A 25,697-nucleotide genomic window follows, 5' to 3' on the forward strand; every position below is an offset into this window, starting at 1 on the left:
CCGGGTCACAATTTCATCAAAAATCTGACTTTCGGCAATTCACTCAAAAATGGTGCCACACGGTTGCAAATGCTCCCCTGAGAGGTTTGGCAGTCGAAACAGAAGGCTTTTTATCACAGGACAAGAAATCAGTCCTCAACAACTTCACCGGCAGAAAAAGATTTTTTTGAAAAAAACTCTAAACCCCGGGGTCACAATTTCAGGAAAAATCTAACTTTCGGCAATTCACTCAAAAATGGTGCCAAACGGTTGCAAATGCTCCCCCGAGAGGTTTTGCGGTCGAAACAGAAGGCTTTTTATCACAGGACAAGAAATCAGCCCTCGACAAGCTAACCGGGAGAAAAAGTTTTTTTTGAAAAAATCCCTAAGCCCCGGGGTCACAATTTCAGGAAAAATCTGACTTTTGGCAATTCATTCAAAAATGGTTCCAAACGGTTGCAAATGCTCCCCTGCGAGGTTTGGCGGTCGAAACAGAAGGCTTTTTATGAAAGGAAAGGAAATCAGCCCTCGACAACTTAACCAGCAGAAAAAGTATTTTTTTGAAAAAATCCCTAAACCCCGGGGTCACAATTTCAGGAAAAATCTGACTTTCGGCAATTCACTCAAAATTATGATGCCAAACGGTTGCAAATGCTCCTCTGAAAGGTTTGCCGGTCGAAACAGAAGGCTTTTAATCACAGCAGAAGAAATCAGTCCTCAACAACTTCACTGGCAGAAAAAGATTTTTTTTAAAAAAATCCCTAAGCCCCGGGGTCACAAATTCATCAAAAATCTGACTTTCGGCATTTCACTTAAAAATGGTGCCAAACGGTTTCAAATGCTCCCCTGTGAGGTTTTGCGGTCGAATCAGAAGGCTTTTTATCACAGGACAAGAAATCAGCCCTGGACAAGTTAACCGGGAGAAAAAGTTTTATTTGAAAAAATCCCTAAGCCCCGGGGTCACAATTTCAGGAAAAATCTGACTTTCGGCAATTCACTCAAAAATGATGCCAAACGGTTGCAAATGCTCCTCTGAAAGGTTTGCCGGTCGAAACAGAAGGCTTTTTATCACAGGACAAGAAATCAGCCCTCAACAACTTCACCGGCAGAAAAAGATTTTTTTGAAAAAATCCCTAAGCCCGGGTCACAATTTCATCAAAAATCTGACTTTCGGCAATTCACTCAAAAATGGTGCCACACGGTTGCAAATGCTCCCCTGAGAGGTTTGGCAGTCGAAACAGAAGGCTTTTTATCACAGGACAAGAAATCAGTCCTCAACAACTTCACCGGCAGAAAAAGATTTTTTTGAAAAAAACTCTAAACCCCGGGGTCACAATTTCAGGAAAAATCTAACTTTCGGCAATTCACTCAAAAATGGTGCCAAACGGTTGCAAATGCTCCCCCGAGAGGTTTTGCGGTCGAAACAGAAGGCTTTTTATCACAGGACAAGAAATCAGCCCTCGACAAGCTAACCGGGAGAAAAAGTTTTTTTTGAAAAAATCCCTAAGCCCCGGGGTCACAATTTCAGGAAAAATCTGACTTTTGGCAATTCATTCAAAAATGGTTCCAAACGGTTGCAAATGCTCCCCTGCGAGGTTTGGCGGTCGAAACAGAAGGCTTTTTATGAAAGGAAAAGAAATCAGCCCTCAACAACTTCACCGACAGAAAAAGATTTTTTTTGAAAAAATCCCTAAGCCCCGGGGTCACAATTTCAGGAAAAATCTGACTTTTGGCAATTCACTTAATAATGGTGCCACACGGTTGCAAATGCTCCCCTGAGAGGTTTGGCGGTCAAAACAGAAGGCTTTTCATCACAGGACAAGATATCAGCCGAAAACAACTTCACCGGCAGAAAAAAAAATTTTTTAAAAAAAATTCCTAAACCCCGGAGTCACAATTTCAGGAAAAATCTGATTTTTGGCAATTCACTTAAAAATGTTGCCAAATGCTTGAAAATGCTCCCCTAAGAGGTTTTGGCGGTTGAAACAGAAGGATTTTTATCACAGGATAAGAAATCAGCCCTCGACAACTTCACCGGCAGAAAAAGATTTTTTTGAAAAAATCCCTAAGCCCCGGATTCACAATTTCAGGAAAAATCTGACTTTCGGCAATTCACTCAAAAATGGTGCCAAACGGTTGCAAATGCTCCCCTGAGAGGTTTGGCGGTCAAAACAGAAGGCTTTTCATCACAGGACAAGATATCAACCCCAAACAACTTCACCGGCAGAAAAATATTTTTTTTAAAAAAAATCCCTAAGCCCCGGGGTCACAATTTCAGCAAAAATCTGACTTTTGGCTATTCACTCAAAAAAGGTGCCAAATGCTTGCAAAAACTCCCCTGAAAGGTTTGCCGGTCGAAATAGAAGGCTTTTTATCACAGGACAAGAAATCAGCCCTCAACAACTTCACCGGCAGAAAAAGATCTTTTTGAAAAAATCCCTAAGCCCCGGGGCCACAGTTTCATAAAAAATCTGACTTTCGGCAAGTCACTCAAAAATGGTGCCAAACGGTTTCAAATGCTCCCCTGTGAGGTTTTGCGGTCGAATCAGAAGGCTTTTTATCACAGGAGAAGAAATCAGCCCTCGACAAGTTAACCGGCAGAAAAAGATTTTTTTGAAAAAATCCCTAAGCCCCGGAGTCACAATTTCAGGAAAAATCTGACTTTCGGCAATTCACTTAAAAATGGTGCCAAACAGTTTCAAATGCTCCCCTGTGAGTTTTTGCGGTCGAATCAGAAGGCTTTTTATCACAGGACAAGAAATCAGCCCTGGACAAGTTAACCGGGAAAAAAAGATTTTTTTGAAAAAATCCCAAACCCCAGGGCCACAGTTTCATAAAAAATCTAACTTTCGCCAATTCACTGAAAAATGGTGCCAAATGCTTGCAAATTCTCCTCTGAAAGGTTTGCCGGTCGAAACAGAAGCCTTTATATCACAGGACAAGAAACCAGCCCTCGACAACTTCATCGGCAGAAAAAGATTTTTTTGAAAAAATCCCTAAGCCCCGGATTCACAATTTCAGGAAAAATCTGACTTTCGGCAATTCACTCAAAAATGGTGCCAAACGGTTGCAAATGCTCCCCTGAGAGGTTTGGCGGTCAAAACAGAAGGCTTTTCATCACAGGACAAGATATCAGCCCCAAACAACTTCACAGGCAGAAAAATATTTTTTTTAAAAAAAAACCCTAAGCCCCGGGGTCACAATTTCAGCAAAAATCTGACTTTTGGCTATTCACTCAAAAATGGTGCCAAACGGTTGCAAAAACTCCCCTGAAAGGTTTGCCGGTCGAAACAGAAGGCTTTTTATCACAGGACAAGAAATCAGCCCTCAACAACTTCACCGGCAGAAAAAGATCTTTTTGAAAAATTCCCTAAGCCCCGGGGTCACAATTTCATCAAAAATCTGACTTCCGGCAATTCACTTAAAAATGGTGCCAAACGGTTTCAAATGCTCCCCTGTGAGGTTTTGCGGTCGAATCAGAAGGCTTTTTATCACAGGACAAGAAATCAGCCCTGGACAAGTTAACCGGGAAAAAAAGATTTTTTTGAAAAAATCCCAAACCCCGGGGCCACAGTTTCATAAAAAATCTGACTTTCGGCAATTCACTGAAAAATGGTGCCAAATGCTTGCAAATGCTCCTCTGAAAGGTTTGCCGGTCGAAACAGAAGCCTTTATATCACAGGACAAGAAACCAGCCCTCGACAACTTCACCGGGAGAAAAAGATTTTTTTGACAAAATCCCTAAGCCCCGGGGCCACAGTTTCATAAAAAATCTGACTTTCGGCAAGTCACTCAAAAATGGTGCCAAACGGTTTCAAATGCTCCCCTGTGAGGTTTTGCGGTCGAATCAGAAGGCTTTTTATCACAGGAGAAGAAATCAGCCCTCGACAAGTTAACCGGCAGAAAAAGATTTTTTTGAAAAAATCCCTAAGCCCCGGGGTCACAATTTCAGGAAAAATCTGACTTTCGGCAATTCACTCAAAAATGGTGCCAAACGGTTGCAAATGCTCCTCTGAACGGTTTGCCGGTCGAAACAGAAGGCTTTATATCACTGGACAAGAAATCAGCCCTCAACAACTTCACCGGCAGAAAAAGAATTTTTTGAAAAAATCCCTAAGCCCCGGAGTCACAATTTCAGGAAAAATCTGACTTTCGGCAATTCACTCAAAAATGGTGCCAAACGGTTGCAAATGCTCCCCTGAGAGGTTTGGCGGTCAAAACAGAAGGCTTTTCATCACAGGACAAGATATCAGCCCTAAACAACTTCACCGGCAGAAAAATATTTTTTTTTCAAAAAAAATCCCTAAGCCCCGGGGTCACAATTTCAGGAAAAATCTGACTTTCGGCAATTCACTCAAAAATGGTGCCAAACGGTTGCAAATGCTCCCCTGAGAGGTTTGGCGGTCAAAACAGAAGGCTTTTCATCACAGGACAAGATATCAACCCCAAACAACTTCACCGGCAGAAAAATATTTTTTTTAAAAAAAATCCCTAAGCCCCGGGGTCACAATTTCAGCAAAAATCTGACTTTCGGCTATTCACTCAAAAAAGGTGCCAAATGCTTGCAAAAACTCCCCTGAAAGGTTTTCCGGTCGAAATAGAAGGCTTTTTATTACAGGACAAGAAATCAGCCCTCAACAACTTCACCGGCAGAAAAAGATCTTTTTGAAAAAATCCCTAAGCCCCGGGGCCACAGTTTCATAAAAAATCTGACTTTCGGCAAGTCACTCAAAAATGGTGCCAAACGGTTTCAAATGCTCCCCTGTGAGGTTTTGCGGTCGAATCAGAAGGCTTTTTATCACAGGAGAAGAAATCAGCCCTCGACAAGTTAACCGGCAGAAAAAGATTTTTTTGAAAAAATCCCTAAGCCCCGGGGTCACAATTTCAGGAAAAATCTGACTTTCGGCAATTCACTCAAAAATGGTGCCAAACGGTTGCAAATGCTCCTCTGAACGGTTTGCCGGTCGAAACAGAAGGCTTTATATCACTCGACAAGAAATCAGCCCTCAACAACTTCACCGGCAGAAAAAGAATTTTTGGAAAAAATCCCTAAGCCCCGGAGTCACAATTTCAGGAAAAATCTGACTTTCGGCAATTCACTCAAAAATGGTGCCAAACGGTTGCAAATGCTCCCCTGAGAGGTTTGGCGGTCAAAACAGAAGGCTTTTCATCACAGGACAAGATATCAGCCCTAAACAACTTCACCGGCAGAAAAATATTTTTTTTAAAAAAAAATCCCTAAGCCCCGGGGTCACAATTTCAGCAAAAATCTGACTTTTGGCTATTCACTAAAAAAGGTGCCAAATGCTTGCAAAAACTCCCCTGAAAGGTTTGCCGGTCGAAACAGAAGGCTTTTTATCACAGGACAAGAAATCAGCCCTCAACAACTTCACCGGCAGGAAAAGATCTTTTTGAAAAAATCCCTAAGCCCCGGGGTCACAATTTCATCAAAAATCTGACTTTCGGCAATTCACTTAAAAATGGTGCCAAACAGTTTCAAATGCTCCCCTGTGAGGTTTTGCGGTCGAATCAGAAGGCTTTTTATCACAGGACAAGAAATCAGCCCTGGACAAGTTAACCGGGAAAAAAAGATTTTTTTGAAAAAATCCCAAACCCCGGGGCCACAGTTTCATAAAAAATCTGACTTTCGGCAATTCACTGAAAAATGGTGCCAAATGCTTGCAAATGCTCCTCTGAAAGGTTTGCCGGTCGAAACAGAAGCCTTTATATCACAGGACAAGAAACCAGCCCTCGACAACTTCATCGGCAGAAAAAGATTTTTTTGAAAAAATCCCTAAGCCCCGGATTCACAATTTCAGGAAAAATCTGACTTTCGGCAATTCACTCAAAAATGGTGCCAAACGGTTGCAAATGCTCCCCTGAGAGGTTTGGCGGTCAAAACAGAAGGCTTTTCATCACAGGACAAGATATCAGCCCCAAACAACTTCACCGGCAGAAAAATATTTTTTTTAAAAAAAAAACCCTAAGCCCCGGGGTCACAATTTCAGCAAAAATCTGACTTTTGGCTATTCACTCAAAAATGGTGCCAAACGGTTGCAAAAACTCCCCTGAAAGGTTTGCCGGTCGAAACAGAAGGCTTTTTATCACAGGACAAGAAATCAGCCCTCAACAACTTCACCGGCAGAAAAAGATCTTTTTGAAAAAATCCCTAAGCCCCGGGGTCACAATTTCATCAAAAATCTGACTTCCGGCAATTCACTTAAAAATGGTGCCAAACGGTTTCAAATGCTCCCCTGTGAGGTTTTGCGGTCGAATCAGAAGGCTTTTTATTACAGGACAAGAAATCAGCCCTGGACAAGTTAACCGGGAAAAAAAGATTTTTTTGAAAAAATCCCAAACCCCGGGGCCACAGTTTCATAAAAAATCTGACTTTCGGCAATTCACTGAAAAATGGTGCCAAATGCTTGCAAATGCTCCTCTGAAAGGTTTGCCGGTCGAAACAGAAGCCTTTATATCACAGGACAAGAAAACAGCCCTCGACAACTTCACCGGGAGAAAAAGATTTTTTTGACAAAATCCCTAAGCCCCGGGGCCACAGTTTCATAAAAAATCTGACTTTCGGCAAGTCACTCAAAAATGGTGCCAAACGGTTTCAAATGCTCCCCTGTGAGGTTTTGCGGTCGAATCAGAAGGCTTTTTATCACAGGAGAAGAAATCAGCCCTCGACAAGTTAACCGGCAGAAAAAGATTTTTTTGAAAAAATCCCTAAGCCCCGGGGTCACAATTTCAGGAAAAATCTGACTTTCGGCAATTCACTCAAAAATGGTGCCAAACGGTTGCAAATGCTCCTCTGAACGGTTTGCCGGTCGAAACAGAAGGCTTTATATCACTGGACAAGAAATCAGCCCTCAACAACTTCACCGGCAGAAAAAGAATTTTTTGAAAAAATCCCTAAGCCCCGGAGTCACAATTTCAGGAAAAATCTGACTTTCGGCAATTCACTCAAAAATGGTGCCAAACGGTTGCAAATGCTCCCCTGAGAGGTTTGGCGGTCAAAACAGAAGGCTTTTCATCACAGGACAAGATATCAGCCCTAAACAACTTCACCGGCAGAAAAATATTTTTTTTAAAAAAAAAATCCCTAAGCCCCGGGGTCACAATTTCAGCAAAAATCTGACTTTCGGCAATTCACTCAAAAATGGTGCCAAACGGTTGCAAATGCTCCCCTGAGAGGTTTGGCGGTCAAAACAGAAGGCTTTTCATCACAGGACAAGATATCAACCCCAAACAACTTCACCGGCAGAAAAATATTTTTTTAAAAAAAAATCCCTAAGCCCCGGGGTCACAATTTCAGCAAAAATCTGACTTTCGTCTATTCACTGAAAAATGGTGCCAAATGCTTGCAAATGCTCCTCTGAAAGGTTTGCCGGTCGAAACAGAAGCCTTTATATCACAGGACAAGAAACCAGCCCTCGACAACTTCACCGGGAGAAAAAGATTTTTTTGACAAAATCCCTAAGCCCCGGGGCCACAGTTTCATAAAAAATCTGACTTTCGGCAAGTCACTCAAAAATGGTGCCAAACGGTTTCAAATGCTCCCCTGTGAGGTTTTGCGGTCGAATCAGAAGGCTTTTTATCACAGGAGAAGAAATCAGCCCTCGACAAGTTAACCGGCAGAAAAAGATTTTTTTGAAAAAATCCCTAAGCCCCGGGGTCACAATTTCAGGAAAAATCTGACTTTTGGCAATTCACTCAAGAATGGTGACAAATGCTTGCAAATGCTCCTCTGAAAGGTTTGCCAGTCGAAACAGAAGGCTTTTTATCACAGGACAAGAAATCAGCCCTCAACAACTTCACCGTCAGAAAAAGATTTTTTTGAAAAAATCCCTAAGCCCTGGGGCCACAATTTCAGGAAAAATCTGACTTTCGGCAATTCACTCAAAAATGGTGCCAAATGCTTGCAAATGCTACCCTGAGAGGTTTTGCGGTCGAAACAGAAGGCTTTTTATCACAGGATAAGAAATCAGCCCTAAACAACTTCACCGACAGAAAAAGATTTTTTTTGAAAAAATCCCTAAGCCCTGGGGTCACAATTTCAGGAAAAATCTGACTTTTGGCAATTCACTTAATAATGCTGCCACACGGTTGCAAATGCTCCCCTGAGAGGTTTGGCGGTCAAAACAGAAGGCTTTTTATCACAGGACAAGATATCAGCCGAAAACAACTTCACCGGCAGAAAAAAATTTTTTTTAAATAAATTCCTAAACCCCGGAGTCACAATTTCAGAAAAAATCTGATTTTTGGCAATTCACTTAAAAATGGTGCCAAATGCTTGAAAATGCTCCCCTAAGAGGTTTTGGCGTTCGGAACAGAATGCTTTTTATCACAGGATAAGAAATCAGCCCTCGACAACTTCACCGTCAGAAAAAGTTTTTTGTAAAAAACTCCCTAAGCCCCGGGGTCACAATTTCAGCCAAAATCTGACTTTTGACAATTCACTCAAAAATGGTGCCAAGTGCTTGCAAATGCTCCCCTAAGAGGTTTTGGCGGTCAAAACAGAAGGATTTTTATCACAGGATAAGAAATCAGCCCTCGACAACTTCACCGTCAGAAAAACTTTTTTGTAAAAAACTCCCTAAGCACCGGGGTCACAATTTCAGCCAAAATCTGACTTTTGACAATTCACTCAAAAATGGTGCCAAGTGCTTGCAAATGCTCCCCTAAGAGGTTTTGGCGGTCAAAACAGAAGGATTTTTATCACAGGATAAGAAATCAGCCCTCGAAAACTTCACCGGCAGAAAAAGATTTTTTTGAAATAATCCCTAAGCCCCGGAGTCACAATTTCAGGAAAAATCTGACTTTCGGCAATTCACTCAAAAATGGTGCCAAACGGTTGCAAATGCTCCCCTGAGAGGTTTGGCGGTCAAAACAGAAGGCTTTTCATCACAGGACAAGATATCAGCCCTAAACAACTTCACCGGCAGAAAAATATTTTTTTTAAAAAAAATCCCTAAGCCCCGGGGTCACAATTTCAGCAAAAATCTGACTTTTGGCTATTCACTCAAAAATGGTGCCAAATGCTTGCAAAAACTCCCCTGAAAGGTTTGCCGGTCGAAACAGAAGGCTTTTTATCACAGGACAAGAAACCAGCCCTCGACAACTTCACCGGGAGAAAAAGATTTTTTTGACAAAATCCCTAAGCCCCGGGGCCACAGTTTCATAAAAAATCTGACTTTCGGCAAGTCACTCAAAAATGGTGCCAAACGGTTTCAAATGCTCCCCTGTGATTTTTTGCGGTCGAATCAGAAGGCTTTTTATCACAGAAGAAGAAATCAGCCCTCGACAAGTTAACCGGCAGAAAAAGATTTTTTTGAAAAAATCCCTAAACCGGGCCGGGGGTCACAATTTCATAAAAAATCTGACTTTCGGCAATTCACTCAAAAATGGTGACAAATGCTTGTAAATGCTCCCCTGAGACGTTTTTCGGTCGAAAAAGAAGGCTTTTTATCACAGGAGAAGAAATCAGCCGTCGACAAGTTAACCGGGAGAAAAAGTTTTATTTGAAAAAATCCCTAAGCCCCTGGGTCACAATTTCAGGAAAAATCTGACTTTCGGCAATTCACTCAAAAATGATGCCAAACGGTTGCAAATGCTCCTCTGAAAGGTTTGCCGGTCGAAACAGAAGGCTTTATATCACTGGACAAGAAATCAGCCCTCAACAACTTCACCGGCAGAAAAAGATTTTTTTGAAAAAATCCCTAAGCCCCGGGGTCACAATTTCAGGAAAAATCTGACTTTTGGCAATTCACTCAAGAATCGTGACAAATGCTTGCAAATGCTCCTCTGAAAGGTTTGCCAGTCGAAACAGAAGGCTTTTTATCACAGGACAAGATATCAGCCCTAAACAACTTCACCGTCAGAAAAAGATTTTTTTGAAAAAATCCCTAAGGCTCGGGGCCACAATTTCAGGAAAAATCTGACTTTCGGCAATTCACTCAAAAATGGTGCCAAATGCTTGCAAATGCTACCCTGAGAGGTTTTGCGGTCGAAACAGAAGGCTTTTTATCACAGGATAAGAAATCAGCCCTCGACAAGTTAACCAGCAGAAAAAGATTTTTTTGAAAAAATCCCTAAGCCCCGGGGTCACAATTTCAGGAAAAATCTGACTTTTGGCAATTCACTTAATAATGGTGCCACACGGTTGCAAATGCTCCCCTGAGAGGTTTGGCGGTCAAAACAGAAGGCTTTTTATCACAGGACAAGATATCAGCCGAAAACAACTTCACCGGCAGAAAAAAAAAATTTTTTAAAAAATTCCTAAACCCCGGAGTCACAATTTCAGAAAAAAATCTGATTTTTGGCAATTCACTTAAAAATGGTGCCAAATGCTTGAAAATGCTCCCCTAAGAGGTTTTGGCGTTCGAAACAGAATGCTTTTTATCACAGGATAAGAAATCAGCCCTCGACAACTTCACCGTAAGAAAAAGTTTTTTGTAAAAAACTCCCTAAGCCCCGGGGTCACAATTTCATAAAAAATCTGACTTTCGGCAATTCAATCAAAAATGGTGACAAATGCTTGTAAATGCTCCCCTGAGACGTTTTTCGGTCGAAAAAGAAGGCTTTTTATCACAGGATAAGAAATCAGCCCTCGACAAGTTAACCGGCAGAGAAAGATTTTTTTGAAAAAATCCCTAAGCCCCGGGGTCACAATTTCAGGAAAAATCTGACTTTCGGCAATTCACTCAAAAATGGTGACAAATGCTTGTAAATGCTCCCCTGAGACGTTTTTCGGTCGAAAAAGAAGGCTTTTTATCACAGGATAAGAAATCAGCCCTCGACAAGTTAACCGGGAGAAAAAGTTTTATTTGAAAAAATCCCTAAGCCCCGGGGTCAAAATTTCAGGAAAAATCTGACTTTCGGCAATTCACTCAAAATTGATGCCAAACGGTTGCAAATGCTCCTCTGAAAGGTTTGCCGGTCGAAACAGAAGGCTTTATATCACTGGACAAGAAATCAGCCCTCAACAACTTCACCGGCAGAAAAAGATTTTTTTGAAAAAATCCCTAAGCCCCGGGGTCACAATTTCAGGAAAAATCTGACTTTTGGCAAATCACTCAAGAATGGTGACAAATGCTTGCAAATGCTCCTCTGAAAGGTTTGCCAGTCGAAACAGAAGGCTTTTTATCACAGGACAAGATATCAGCCCTAAACAACTTCACCGTCAGAAAAAGATTTTTTTGAAAAAATCCCTAAGGCTCGGGGCCACAATTTCAGGAAAAATCTGACTTTCGGCAATTCACTCAAAAATGGTGCCAAATGCTTGCAAATGCTACCCTGAGAGGTTTTGCGGTCGAAACAGAAGGCTTTTTATCACAGGATAAGAAATCAGCCCTCGACAAGTTAACCAGCAGAAAAAGATTTTTTTGAAAAAATCCCTAAGCCCCGGGGTCACAATTTCAGGAAAAATCTGACTTTTGGCAATTCACTTAATAATGGTGCCACACGGTTGCAAATGCTCCCCTGAGAGGTTTGGCGGTCAAAACAGAAGGCTTTTTATCACAGGACAAGATATCAGCCGAAAACAACTTCACCGGCAGAAAAAAAAAATTTTTTAAAAAATTCCTAAACCCCGGAGTCACAATTTCAGAAAAAAATCTGATTTTTGGCAATTCACTTAAAAATGGTGCCAAATGCTTGAAAATGCTCCCCTAAGAGGTTTTGGCGTTCGAAACAGAATGCTTTTTATCACAGGATAAGAAATCAGCCCTCGACAACTTCACCGTAAGAAAAAGTTTTTTGTAAAAAACTCCCTAAGCCCCGGGGTCACAATTTCATAAAAAATCTGACTTTCGGCAATTCAATCAAAAATGGTGACAAATGCTTGTAAATGCTCCCCTGAGACGTTTTTCGGTCGAAAAAGAAGGCTTTTTATCACAGGATAAGAAATCAGCCCTCGACAAGTTAACCGGCAGAGAAAGATTTTTTTGAAAAAATCCCTAAGCCCCGGGGTCACAATTTCAGGAAAAATCTGACTTTCGGCAATTCACTCAAAAATGGTGACAAATGCTTGTAAATGCTCCCCTGAGACGTTTTTCGGTCGAAAAAGAAGGCTTTTTATCACAGGATAAGAAATCAGCCCTCGACAAGTTAACCGGGAGAAAAAGTTTTATTTGAAAAAATCCCTAAGCCCCGGGGTCAAAATTTCAGGAAAAATCTGACTTTCGGCAATTCACTCAAAATTGATGCCAAACGGTTGCAAATGCTCCTCTGAAAGGTTTGCCGGTCGAAACAGAAGGCTTTATATCACTGGACAAGAAATCAGCCCTCAACAACTTCACCGGCAGAAAAAGATTTTTTTGAAAAAATCCCTAAGCCCCGGGGTCACAATTTCAGGAAAAATCTGACTTTTGGCAAATCACTCAAGAATGGTGACAAATGCTTGCAAATGCTCCCCTGAGAGGTTTGGCGGTCAAAACAGAAGGCTTTTTATCACAGGACAAGATATCAGCCGAAAACAACTTCACCGGCAGAAAAAAAAATTTTTAAAAAAAATTCCTAAACCCCGGAGTCACAATTTCAGAAAAAATCTGATTTTTGGCAATTCACTTAAAAATGGTGCCAAATGCTTGCAAATGCTCCTCTGAAAGGTTTGCCAGTCGAAACAGAAGGCTTTTTATCACAGGACAAGATATCAGCCCTAAACAACTTCACCGTCAGAAAAAGATTTTTTTGAAAAAATCCCTAAGCCCCGGGGCCACAATTTCAGGAAAAATCTGACTTTCGGCAATTCACTCAAAAATGGTGCCAAATGCTTGCAAATGCTACCCTGAGAGGTTTTACGGTCGAAACAGAAGGCTTTTTATCACAGGATAAGAAATCAGCCCTAAACAACTTCACCGACAGAAAAAGATTTTTTTTGAAAAAATCCCTACGCCCCGGGGTCACAATTTCAGCAAAAATCTAAAGTTCTCCAATTCACTCAAAAATGGTTTCAAACGGTTGCAAATGCTCCCCTGCGAGGTTTGGCGGTCGAAACAGAAGGCTTTTTATGAAAGGAAAAGAAATCAGCCCTCGACAACTTAACCGGCAGAAATATTTTCTGTGAAAAAATCCCTAAGCCCCGGGGTCACAATTTCATCAAAAATCTGACTTTTTTACTACTACTTTACTACTGCTTTATTACTACTTTACTACTGCTTTACTACCATTTTACTACTACTTTACTACCATTTTACTACTGCTTTACTACTACTTTACTACCATTTTACTACTGCTTTACTACCATTTTACTACTGCTTTACTACTACTTTACTGCCATTTTACTACTGCTTTACTACTACTCCTTCACTACTTTTTTACTATGATTTTACTACTAATTTACTACAATTTTACTACTACTTTACTACTACTTTAAAGCTATTTTAATACTATTCCAACACTCAAAAATGGTGCCAAACGGATGCAAATGCTCCCCTGAGAGGTTTGGCGGTCGAAACAGATGGCTTTTTGTCTCAGGAAGAGAAATCAGCCCTCGACAACTTCACCGGCAGAAAAAGATTTTTTTGAAAAAAATACCTAAGCCCCAGGGTCACAATTTCATCAAAAATCTGACTTTCAGCAATTCACTCAAAAATGGTACCAAACGGTTGCATATGCTCCACTGCGAGGTTTGGCGGTCAAAACAGAAGGCTTTTTATCACAGGAAAAGAAATCAGCCCTCGACAACTTAACCTGCAGAATATTTTTTTTAAAAAAAAAATCATCAAAAATCTGACTTTCGGCCATTCACTCAAAAATGGTGCCAAACGGTTGCACATGCTCCCCTGAGAGTTTTGGGAGTCGAAACAGAAGGCTTTTTATCTCAGAAAAAGAAATCAGCCCTCGACAACTTCACCGGCAGAAAAAGATTTTTTGAAAAAAATACCTAAGCCCCAGGGTCACAATTTCATCAAAAATCTGACTTTCAGCCATTCACTCAAAAATGTTGCCAAAAGGTTGCAAATGCTCCCCTGAGAGGTTTGGCGGTCGAAACAGAAGGCTTTTTATCACAGGAAAAGAAATCTGCCCTCGGCAACTTAACCGGCAGAAAAATCTTCTTTTGAAAAAATCCCTAAGCCCCAGGGTCACAATTTCATCAAAAATCTGACTTTTTTACTACTACTTTACTACTGCTTTACTACTACTTTACTACCATTTTACTACTGATTTACTACTACTTTACTACCATTTTACTACTGATTTACTACTACTTTACTTCCATTTTACTACTGCTTTACTAACACTTTACTACTACTTTACTAACACTTTACTACTACTTTACTGCCATTTTACTACTGCTTTACTACTTCTTCACTACTGTTTTATTATGATTTTACTACTAATTTACTACAATTTTACTACTACTTTACTACTACTTTAAAGCTATTTTACTACTATTCCACCACTCAAAAATGGTGCCAAGTGCTTGCAAATGCTCCCCTAAGAGGTTTTGGCGGTCAAAACAGAAGGATTTTTATCACAGGATAAGAAATCAGCCCTCGACAACTTCACCGGCAGAAAAAGATTTTTTTGAAATAATCCCTAAGCCCCGGAGTCACAATTTCAGGAAAAATCTGACTTTCGGCAATTCACTCAAAAATGGTGCCAAACGGTTGCAAATGCTCCCCTGAGAGGTTTGGCGGTCAAAACAGAAGGCTTTTCATCACAGGACAAGATATCAGCCCTAAACAACTTCACCGGCAGAAAAATATTTTTTTTAAAAAAAATCCCTAAGCCCCGGGGTCACAATTTCAGCAAAAATCTGACTTTTGGCTATTCACTCAAAAATGGTGCCAAATGCTTGCAAAAACTCCCCTGAAAGGTTTGCCGGTCGAAACAGAAGGCTTTTTATCACAGGACAAGAAATCAGCCCTCAACAACTTCACCGGCAGAAAAAGATCTTTTTGAAAAAATCCCTAAGCCCCGGGGTCACAATTTCATCAAAAATCTGACTTTCGGCAATTCACTTAAAAATGGTGCCAAACGGTTCCAAATGTTCCCCTGAAAGGTTTGCCAGTCGAAACAGAAGCCTTTTTATCACAGGACAAGAAATCAGCCCTCAACAACTTCACCGGCAGAAAAAGATCTTTTTGAAAAAATCCCTAAGCCCCGGGGTCACAATTTCATCAAAAATCTGACTTTCGCCAATTCACTCAAAAATGGTGCCAAACGGTTTCAAATGCTCCCCTGTGAGGTTTTGCGGTCGAATCAGAAGGCTTTTTATCACAGGATAAGAAATCAGCCCTGGACAAGTTAACCGGGAAAAAAGATTCTTTTGAAAAAATCCCAAACCCCGGGGCCACAGTTTCATAAAAAATCTGACTTTCGGCAATTCACTGAAAAATGGTGCCAAATGCTTGCAAATGCTCCTCTGAAAGGTTTGCCGGTCGAAACAGAAGCCTTTATATCACAGGACAAGAAACCAGCCCTCGACAACTTCACCGGGAGAAAAAGATTTTTTTGACAAAATCCCTAAGCCCCGGGGCCACAGTTTCATAAAAAATCTGACTTTCGGCAAGTCACTCAAAAATGGTGCCAAACGGTTTCAAATGCTCCCCTGTGATTTTTTGCTGTCGAATCAGAAGGCTTTTTATCACAGGAGAAGAAATCAGCCCTCGACAAGTTAACCGGCAGAGAAAGATTTTTTTGAAAAAATCCCTAAGCCCCGGGGTCACAATTTCAGGAAAAATCTGACTTTCGGCAATTCACTCAAAAATGGTGCCAAACGGTTGCAAATGCTCCTCTGAAAGGTTTGCCGGTCGAAACAGAAGGCTTTATATCACTGGACAAGAAATCAGCCCTCAACAACTTAACCGGCAGAAAAAGATTTTTTTGAAAAAATCCCTAAACCGGGCCCGGGGTCACAATTTCATAAAAAATCTGACTTTCGGCAATTCACTCAAAAATGGTGACAAATGCTTGTAAATGCTCCCCTGAGACGTTTTTCGGTCGAAAAAGAAGGCTTTTTATCACAGGATAAGAAATCAGCCGTCGACAAGTTAACCGGGAGAAAAAGTTTTATTTGAAAAAATCCCTAAGCCCCGGGGTCACAATTTCAGGAAAAATCTGACTTTCGGCAATTCACTCAAAAATGATGCCAAACGGTTGCAAATGCTCCTCTGAAAGGTTTGCCGGTCGAAACAGAAGGCTTTATATCACTGGACAAGAAATCAGCCCTCAACAACTTCACCGGCAGAAAAAGATTTTTTTGAAAAAATCCCTAAGCCCCGGGGTCACAATTTCAGGAAAAATCTGACTTTTGGCAATTCACTCAAGAATGGTGACAAATGCTTGCAAATGCTCCTCTGAAAGGTTTGCCAGTCGAAACAGAAGGCTTTTTATCACAGGACAAGATATCAGCCCTAAACAACTTCACCGTCAGAAAAAGATTTTTTTGAAAAAATCCCTAAGCCCCGGGGCCACAATTTCAGGAAAAATCTGACTTTCGGCAATTCACTCAAAAATGGTGCCAAATGCTTGCAAATGCTACCCTGAGAGGTTTTGCGGTCGAAACAGAAGGCTTTTTATCACAGGATAAGAAATCAGCCCTCGACAAGTTAACCGGCAGAAAAAGATTTTTTTGAAAAAATCCCTAAGCCCCGGGGTCACAATTTCAGGAAAAATCTGACTTTTGGCAATTCACTTAATAATGGTGCCACACGGTTGCAAATGCTCCCCTGAGAGGTTTGGCGGTCAAAACAGAAGGCTTTTTATCACAGGACAAGATATCAGCCGAAAACAACTTCACCGGCAGAAAAAAATTTTTTTAAAAAAAATTCCTAAACCCCGGAGTCACAATTTCAGAAAAAAATCTGATTTTTGGCAATTCACTTAAAAATGGTGCCAAATGCTTGAAAATGCTCCCCTAAGAGGTTTTGGCGTTCGAAACAGAATGCTTTTTATCACAGGATAAGAAATCAGCCCTCGACAACTTCACCGTCAGAAAAAGTTTTTTGTAAAAAACTCCCTAAGCCCCGGGGTCACAATTTCATAAAAAATCTGACTTTCGGCAATTCAATCAAAAATGGTGACAAATGCTTGTAAATGCTCCCCTGAGACGTTTTTCGGTCGAAAAAGAAGGCTTTTTATCACAGGATAAGAAATCAGCCCTCGACAAGTTAACCGGCAGAGAAAGATTTTTTTGAAAAAATCCCTAAGCCCCGGGGTCACAATTTCAGGAAAAATCTGACTTTCGGCAATTCACTCAAAAATGGTGACAAATGCTTGTAAATGCTCCCCTGAGACGTTTTTCGGTCGAAAAAGAAGGCTTTTTATCACAGGATAAGAAATCAGCCCTCGACAAGTTAACCGGGAGAAAAAGTTTTATTTGAAAAAATCCCTAAGCCCCGGGGTCACAATTTCAGGAAAAATCTGACTTTCGGCAATTCACTCAAAATTGATGCCAAACGGTTGCAAATGCTCCTCTGAAAGTTTTGCCGGTCGAAACAGAAGGCTTTATATCACTGGACAAGAAATCAGCCCTCAACATTTTCACCGGCAGAAAAAGATTTTTTTGAAAAAATCCCTAAGCCCCAGGGTCACAATTTCAGGAAAAATCTGACTTTTGGCAATTCACTCAAGAATGGTGACAAATGCTTGCAAATGCTCCTCTGAAAGGTTTGCCAGTCGAAACAGAAGGCTTTTTATCACAGGACAAGATATCAGCCCTAAACAACTTCACCGTCAGAAAAAGATTTTTTTGAAAAAATCCCTAAGCCCCGAGGCCACAATTTCAGGAAAAATCTGACTTTCGGCAATTCACTCAAAAATGGTGCCAAATGCTTGCAAATGCTACCCTGAGAGGTTTTGCGGTCGAAACAGAAGGCTTTTTATCACAGGATAAGAAATCAGCCCTCAACAACTTCACCGACAGAAAAAGATTTTTTTTGAAAAAATCCCTACGCCCCGGGGTCACAATTTCAGCAAAAATCTAAAGTTCTCCAATTCACTCAAAAATGGTTCCAAACGGTTGCAAATGCTCCCCTGCGAGGTTTGGCGGTCGAAACAGAAGGCTTTTTATGAAAGGAAAAGAAATCAGCCCTCGACAACTTAACCGGCAGAAATATTTTCTGTGAAAAAATCCCTAAGCCCCGGGGTCACAATTTCATCAAAAATCTGACTTTTTTACTACTACTTTACTACTGCTTTATTACTACTTTACTACTGCTTTACTACCATTTTGCTACTACTTTACTACCATTTTACTACTGCTTTACTACTACTTTACTACCATTTTACTACTGCTTTACTACCATTTTACTACTGCTTTACTACTACTTTACTGCCATTTTACTACTGCTTTACTATTACTTCACTACCTTTTTACTATGATTTTACTACTAATTTACTACAATTTTACTACTACTTTACTACTACTTTAAAGCTATTTTAATACTATTCCCCCACTCAAAAATGGTGCCAAACAGATGCAAATGCTCCCCTGAGAGGTTTGGCGGTCGAAACAGATGGCTTTTTGTCTCAGGAAAAGAAATCAGCCCTCGACAACTTCACCGGCACAAAAAGATTTTTTTTAAAAAAAAAACCTAAGCCCCAGGGTCACAATTTCATCAAAAATCTGACTTTCAGCCATTCACTCAAAAATGTTGCCAAACGGTTGCAAATGCTCCCCTGAGAGGTTTGGCGGTCGAAACAGAAGGCTTTTTATCACAGGACAAGAAATCAGCCCTCAACAACTTCACCAGCAGAAAAAGATTTTTTTGAAAAAATCCCTAAGCCCCGGGGTCACAATTTCATCAAAAATCTGACATTCCGCCATTCACTCACAAGTGTTTCCCTACGGATGCAAATGCTCCCCTGAGAGGTTTGGTAGTCGAAACAGAAGCCTTTTTATCTCAGGAAAAGAAATCAACCCTCGACAACTTAACCTGTAGAATTTTTTTTTTGAAAAAATCCCTAAGCCCCGGGGTCACAATTTGATCAAAAATCTGACTTTCGGCCATTCACTCAAAAATGGTGCCAAACGGTTGCAAATGCTCCCCTGAGAGGTTTGCCAGTTGAAACGGAAGGCTTTTTATCTCAGGAAAAGAAATCATCCCTCGACAACTTAACCGGCAAAAAATGATTTTTTTTCAAAAAATCCCTAATCCCCGGAGTCACAATTTTATCAGAAATCTGACTTTTGGCCATTCACTCAAAAATGTTCCCAAACGGTTGAGAGGTTTGGCGGTCGAAACAGAAGGGTTTTTATGAAAGGAAAAGAAATCAGCCCTCGACAACTTTACCGGCAGAAAAAGATTCTTTTGAAAAAATCCCTAACCCCCGGGGTTACAATTTCATCAAAAATCTGTCTTTCGGCCATTCACTCAAATATGGTGCCAAACGGTTGCAAACGCTCTCCTGAGAGGTTTGGCGGTCGAAACAGAAGGCTTTTTATGAAAGGAAAAGAAATCAGCCCTCGACCACACAACCGGTAGAAAAAGATTCTTTGGAAAAAAATCCCTAAGCCCCGGGGTCACAATTTCATCAAAAATCTGACTTTCGGCCATTCACTCAAAAATGGTACCAAACGGATGCAAATGCTCCCCTGAGAGGTTTGTCGGTCGAAACAGAAGGCTTTTTATTACAGGAACAGAAATTAACCCTCGAGTACTTAACCGGCAGAAAAAGATTCTTTTTTAAAAAATCACAATTTCATCAAAAATCTAACTTTCGGCCATTCACGCAAAAATGGTGCCAAACGGATGCAAATGCTCCCCTGAGAGGTGTGGCGTTCAAAACAGAAGGCTTCTTATCTCAGGAAAAGAAATCAGCCCTCGACAACTTGAAGCGCAGAAAAAGATTTTTTTGAAAAAATCCCTAAGCCCCGGGGTCACAATTTCATCAAAAATCTGACTTTCGGCCATTCACTCAAAAATGGTGCCAAACGGTTGAAAATATTCCCCTGAGAGGTTTGGCGGTCGAAACAGAAGGCTTTTTATCTCAGGAAAAGAAATCAGCCCTTGACAACTTAACCGGCAGAAAAATATTTTTTTGAAAAAATCCCTAATGTCCGTGGTCACAATTACATCAAAAATCTGACTTTCGGTCGTTCACTCAAAAATGGTGCCAAACGGTTGCAAATGCTCCCCTGAGAGGTTTGGCGGTCGAAACAGAAGTCTTTTTATCACAGGAAAAGAAATTAGCCCTCGACAACTTAACCTGCAGAATTTTTTTTTTGAAAAAATCCCTAAGCCCCAGGGTCACAATTTCATCAAAAATCTGACTTTCGGCCATTCACTCCAAAATGGTCCCAAACGGTTGCAAATGCTCCCCTGAGAGGTTTGGCAGTCGAAACAGAAGGCTTTTTATCACAGGAAAAGAAATCAGCCCTCGACAACTTAACCTGCAGATTTTTTTTTTTAAAAAAAAAATCCCTAAGCCCCGGGGTCACAATTTGATCAAAAATCTGACTTTCAGCCATTCACTCAAAAATGGTGCCAAACGGTTGCAAATGCTCCCCTGAGAGGTTTGGCGGTCGAAACAGAAGGCTTTTTTTATCACAGGAAAAGAAATTAGCCCTCGACAACTTAACCTGCAGAAAAATATTTTTTTTATAAAAATCCCTAAGCTACGTGGTCACAATTACATCAAAATTCTGACTTTCGGCCATTCACTCAAAAATGGTGCCAAACGGTTGCAAACGCTCTCCTGAGAGGTTTGGCGGTCGAAACAGAAAGCTTTTTAGAAAAAGGAAAAGAAATCAGCCCTCGACAACTTAACGGGTAGAAAAAGATTCTTTTGAAAAAATCCCTAATGTCCGTGGTCACAATTACATCAAAATTCTGACTTTCGGCCATTCACTCAAAAATGGTGCCAAACGGTTGCAAATGCCCCCCTGAAAGGTTTGCCGGTCGAAACAGAAGGCTTTTTATCACAGGACAAGAAATCAGCCCTCAACAACTTTACCGGCAGAAAAAGATTTTTTTGAAAAAAATCCCTAAGCCCTGGGGTCACAATTTCAGGAAAAATCTGACTTTCGGCAATTCACGCAAAAATGCTGACATACGGTTGCAAATGCTCCCCTGAAAGGTTTGCCGGTTGAAACAGAAGGCTTTTTATCACAGGGAAAGAAATCAGCCCTCGACAATTTAACCGGGAGAAAAAGATTTTTTTGAAAAAATCTCTAAGCCCCGGGGTCACAATTTCAGCAAAAATCTGAAGTTCTCCAATTCACTCAATAATGGTGCCAAACGGTTGCAAATGCTCCCCTGAAAGGTTTGCCGGTCGAAACAGAAGGCTTTTTATCACAGGACAAGAAATCAGCCCTCAACAACTTCACCGGCAGAAAAAGGTTTTTTTGAAAAAATCCCTAAGGGTCACAATTTCAGGAAAAATCTGACTTTCGGCAATTCACTCAAAAATGCTGCCAAATAGTTGCAAATTCTCCCCTGAGAGAATTTGTGGTTGAAACAGAAGGCTTTTTATCACAGGAAAAGAAATCAACCCCCGACAATTTAACCGGGAGGAAAAGATTTTTTTGAAAAAATCCCTAAGCCCTGGGGTCACAATTTCATCAAAAATCTAACTTTCGGCAATTCACTCAAAATTGCTGCCAAACGGTTGCAAATGCTCCCCTGAAAGGTTTGCTGGTCGAAACAGAAGGCTTTTTATCACAGGAGAAGAAATCAGCCCTCGACAATTTAACCGGGAGAAAAAGATTTTTTTGAAAAAAAAATCTGAGCCCCGGGGTCACAATTTCAGCAAAAATCTGACTTTCGGCAATTCACTCAAAAATGGTGCCAAACGGTTGCAAATGCTCCCCTGAAAGGTTTGCCGGTTGAAACAGAAGGCTTTTTATCACAGGACAAGAAATCCGCCCTCAACAACTTCACCAGCAGAAAAAGGTTTTTTTGAAAAAATCCCTAAGCCCCGGGGTCACAATTTCATCAAAAATCTAACTTTCGGCAATTCACTCAAAATTGCTGCCAAACGGTTGCAAATGCTCCCCTGAAAGGTTTGCTGGTCGAAACAGAAGGCTTTTTATCACAGGAGAAGAAATCAGCCCTCGACAATTTAACCGGGAGAAAAAGATTTTTTTGAAAAAAAAATCTGAGCCCCGGGGTCACAATTTCAGCAAAAATCTGACTTTCGGCAATTCACTCAAAAATGGTGCCAAACGGTTGCAAATGCTCCCCTGAAAGGTTTGCCGGTTGAAACAGAAGGCTTTTTATCACAGGAGAAGAAATCAGCCCTCAACAACTTCACCAGCAGAAAAAGGTTTTTTTGAAAAAATCCCTAAGCCCCGGGGTCACAATTTCAGCAAAAATCTGAAGTTGTCCAATTCACTCAAAAATGGTGCCAAACGGTTGCAAATGCTCCCCTAAGAGGTTTGGGGGTCGAAACAGAAGGCTTTTTATCACAGGACAAGAAATCAGCCCTCAACAACTTCACCAGCAGAAAAAGATTTTTTTGAAAAAAACACTAAGCCCCGGGGTCACAATTTCGGGAAAAATCTAAAGTTCTCCAATTCACTCAAAAATGGTGCCAAACGGTTGCAAATGCTCCCCTGAATGGTTTTCCGGTTGAAACAGAAGGCTTTTTATCACAGGACAAGAAATCAGCCCTCAACAACTTCACCAGCAGAAAAAGGTTTTTTTTAAAAAATCCCTAAGCCCCGGGGTCACAATTTCATCAAAAATCTAACTTTCGGCAATTCACTCAAAATTGCTGCCAAACGGTTGCAAATGCTCCCCTGAAAGGTTTGCTGGTCGAAACAGAAGGCTTTTTATCACAGGACAAGAAATCAGCCCTCAACAACTTCACCAGCAGAAAAAGGTTTTTTTGAAAAAATCCCTAAGGGTCACAATTTCAGGAAAAATCTGACTTTCGGCAATTCACTCAAAAATGCGGCCAAATAGTTGCAAATGCTCCCCTGAGAGAATTTGCGGTTGAAACAGAAGGCTTTTTATCACAGGAAAAGAAATCAGCCCTCAACAACTTCACCAGCAGAAAAAGGTTTTTTTGAAAAAATCTCTAAGCCCCGGGGTCACAATTTCAGCAAAAATCTGAAGTTCTCCAATTCACTCAAAAATGGTGCCAAACGGTTGCAAATGCTCCTCTGAAAGGTTTGCCGGTCGAAACAGAAGGCTTTTTATCACAGGACAAGAAATCAGCCCTCAACAACTTCACCAGCAGAAAAAGATTTTTTTGGAAAAAAAATCTGAGCCCCGGGGTCACAATTTCAGCAAAAATCTGACTTTCGGCAATTCACTCAAAAATGGTGCCAAACGATTGCAAATGATCCCGTGAAAGGTTTGCCGGTTGAAACAGAAGGCTTTTTATCACAGGACAAGAAATCAGCCCTCAACAACTTCACCAGCAGAAAAAGGTTTTTTTTAAAAAATCCCTAAGCCCCGGGGTCACAATTTCATCAAAAATCTAACTTTCGGCAATTCACTCAAAATTGCTGCCAAACGGTTGCAAATGCTCCCCTGAAAGGTTTGCTGGTCGAAACAGAAGGCTTTTTATCACAGGACAAGAAATCAGCCCTCAACAACTACACCAGCAGAAAAATCTTCTTTTGAAAAAATCCCTAAGCCCCAGGGTCACAATTTGATCAAAAATCTGACTTTCGGCTATTCCGTCAAAAATGGTGCCAAACGGTCGCACATGCTCCCCTGCGAGGTTTGGCGGTCGAAACAGAAGGCTTTTTATGAATGGAAAAGAAATCAGCCCTCGACAATTTAACCGGCAGAAATTTTTTCTGTGAAAAAATCCCTAAGCCCCGGAGTCACAATTTCATCAAAAATCTGACTTTTTTACTACTGCTTTACTACTGCTTTACTACTACTTTACTACCATTTTACTACTGATTTACTACTACTTTACTACCATTTTACTACTGATTTACTACTACTTTACTACCATTTTACTACTGCTTTACTAACGCTTTACTACTACTTTATTGCCATTTTACTACTGCTTTACTACTACTTCACTACTGTTTTACTATGATTTTACTACTAATTTACTACAATTTTACTACTACTTTACTACTACTTTAAAGCTATTTTACTACTATTCCACCACTCAAAAATGGTGCCAAACGGATGCAAATGCTCCCCTGAGAGGTTTGGGGGTCGAAACAGGAGGCTTTTTATCTCAGGAAAAGAAATCAGCCCTCGACAACTTCACCAGCAGAAAAAGGTTTTTTGAAAAAATCCCTAAGCCCAGGGGTCACAATTTCATCAAAATCTGACTTTTTTACTACTACTTTACTACTGCTTTACTACTACTTTACTACTGCTTTACTACTGCTTTACTACCATTTTACTACTGCTTTACTACTACTTTACTACTGCTTTACTACCATTTTACTACTACTTTACTACCATTTTACTACTACTTTATAACACTTTACTACTACTTAACTGCCATTTTACTACTGCTTTACTACTTCTTCACTGCTGTTTTATTATGATTTTACTACTAATTTACTACAATTTTACTACTACTTTACTACTACTTTAAAGCTATTTTACTACTATTCCACCACTCAAAAATGGTGCCAAACGGATGCAAATGCTCCCCTGAGAGTTTGGCGGTCGAAACAGAAGGCTTTTTATCACAGGAGAAGAAATCAGCCCTCGACAATTTAACCGGGAGAAAAAGATTTTTTTGAAAAAAACTGTAAGCCCCGGGGTCACAATTTCAGCAAAAATCTGACTTTCGGCAATTCACTCAAAAATGGTGCCAAACGGTTGCAAATGCTCCCCTGAAAGGTTTGCCGGTCGAAACAGAAGGCTTTTTATCACAGGACAAGAAATAAGCCCTCAACAACTTTACCGGCAGAAAAAGATTTTTTTGAAAAAAATCCCTAAGCCCCGGGGTCACAATTTCAGGAAAAATCTGACTTTCGGCAATTCACTCAAAAATGCTGCCAAATGCTTTTAAATGCTCCCCTGAGAGGTTTTGCGGTCGAAAAAGAAGGCTTTTTATCACAGGACAAGATTTCAGCCCTCAACAACTTCAACGGCAGAAAAAGGATTTTTTGAAAATATCCCTAAGCCCCGGGGTCACAATTTCAGCAAAAATCTGACTTTCGGCAATTCACTCAAAAATGGTGCCAAACGGTTGCAAATGCTCCCCTGCGAGGTTTGGCGGTCGAAACAGAAGGCTTTTTATGAAAGGAAAAGAAATCAGCCCTCGACAACTTAACCGGCAGAAATATTTTCTGTGAAAAAATCCCTAAGCCCCGGGGTCACAATTTCATCAAAAATCTGACTTTTTTACTACTACTTTACTACTGCTTTATTACTACTTTACTACTGCTTTACTACCATTTTACTACTACTTTACTACCATTTTACTACTACTTTACTACCATTTTACTACTGCTTTACAACTACTTTACTGCCATTTTACTACTGCTTTACTACTACTTCACTACTTTTTTACTATGATTTTACTACTAATTTACTACAATTTTACTACTACTTTACTACTACTTTAAAGCTATTTTAATACTATTCCACCACTCAAAAATGGTGCCAAACGGATGCAAATGCTCCCCTGAGAGGTTTGGCGGTCGAAACAGATGGCTTTTTGTCTCAGGAAAAGAAATCAGCCCTCGACAACTTCACCAGCAGAAAAAGATTTTTTTGAAAAAAATACCTAAGCCCCGGGGTCACAATTTCAGCAAAAATCTGACTTTCGGCAATTCCCTCAAAAATGGTACCAAACAGTTGCATATGCTCCCCTGCGAGGTTTGGCGGTCAAAA

This window comes from Podarcis muralis, chromosome 4 (assembly GCF_964188315.1).
Source record: "Podarcis muralis chromosome 4, rPodMur119.hap1.1, whole genome shotgun sequence".
Taxonomy (NCBI): domain Eukaryota; kingdom Metazoa; phylum Chordata; class Lepidosauria; order Squamata; family Lacertidae; genus Podarcis; species Podarcis muralis.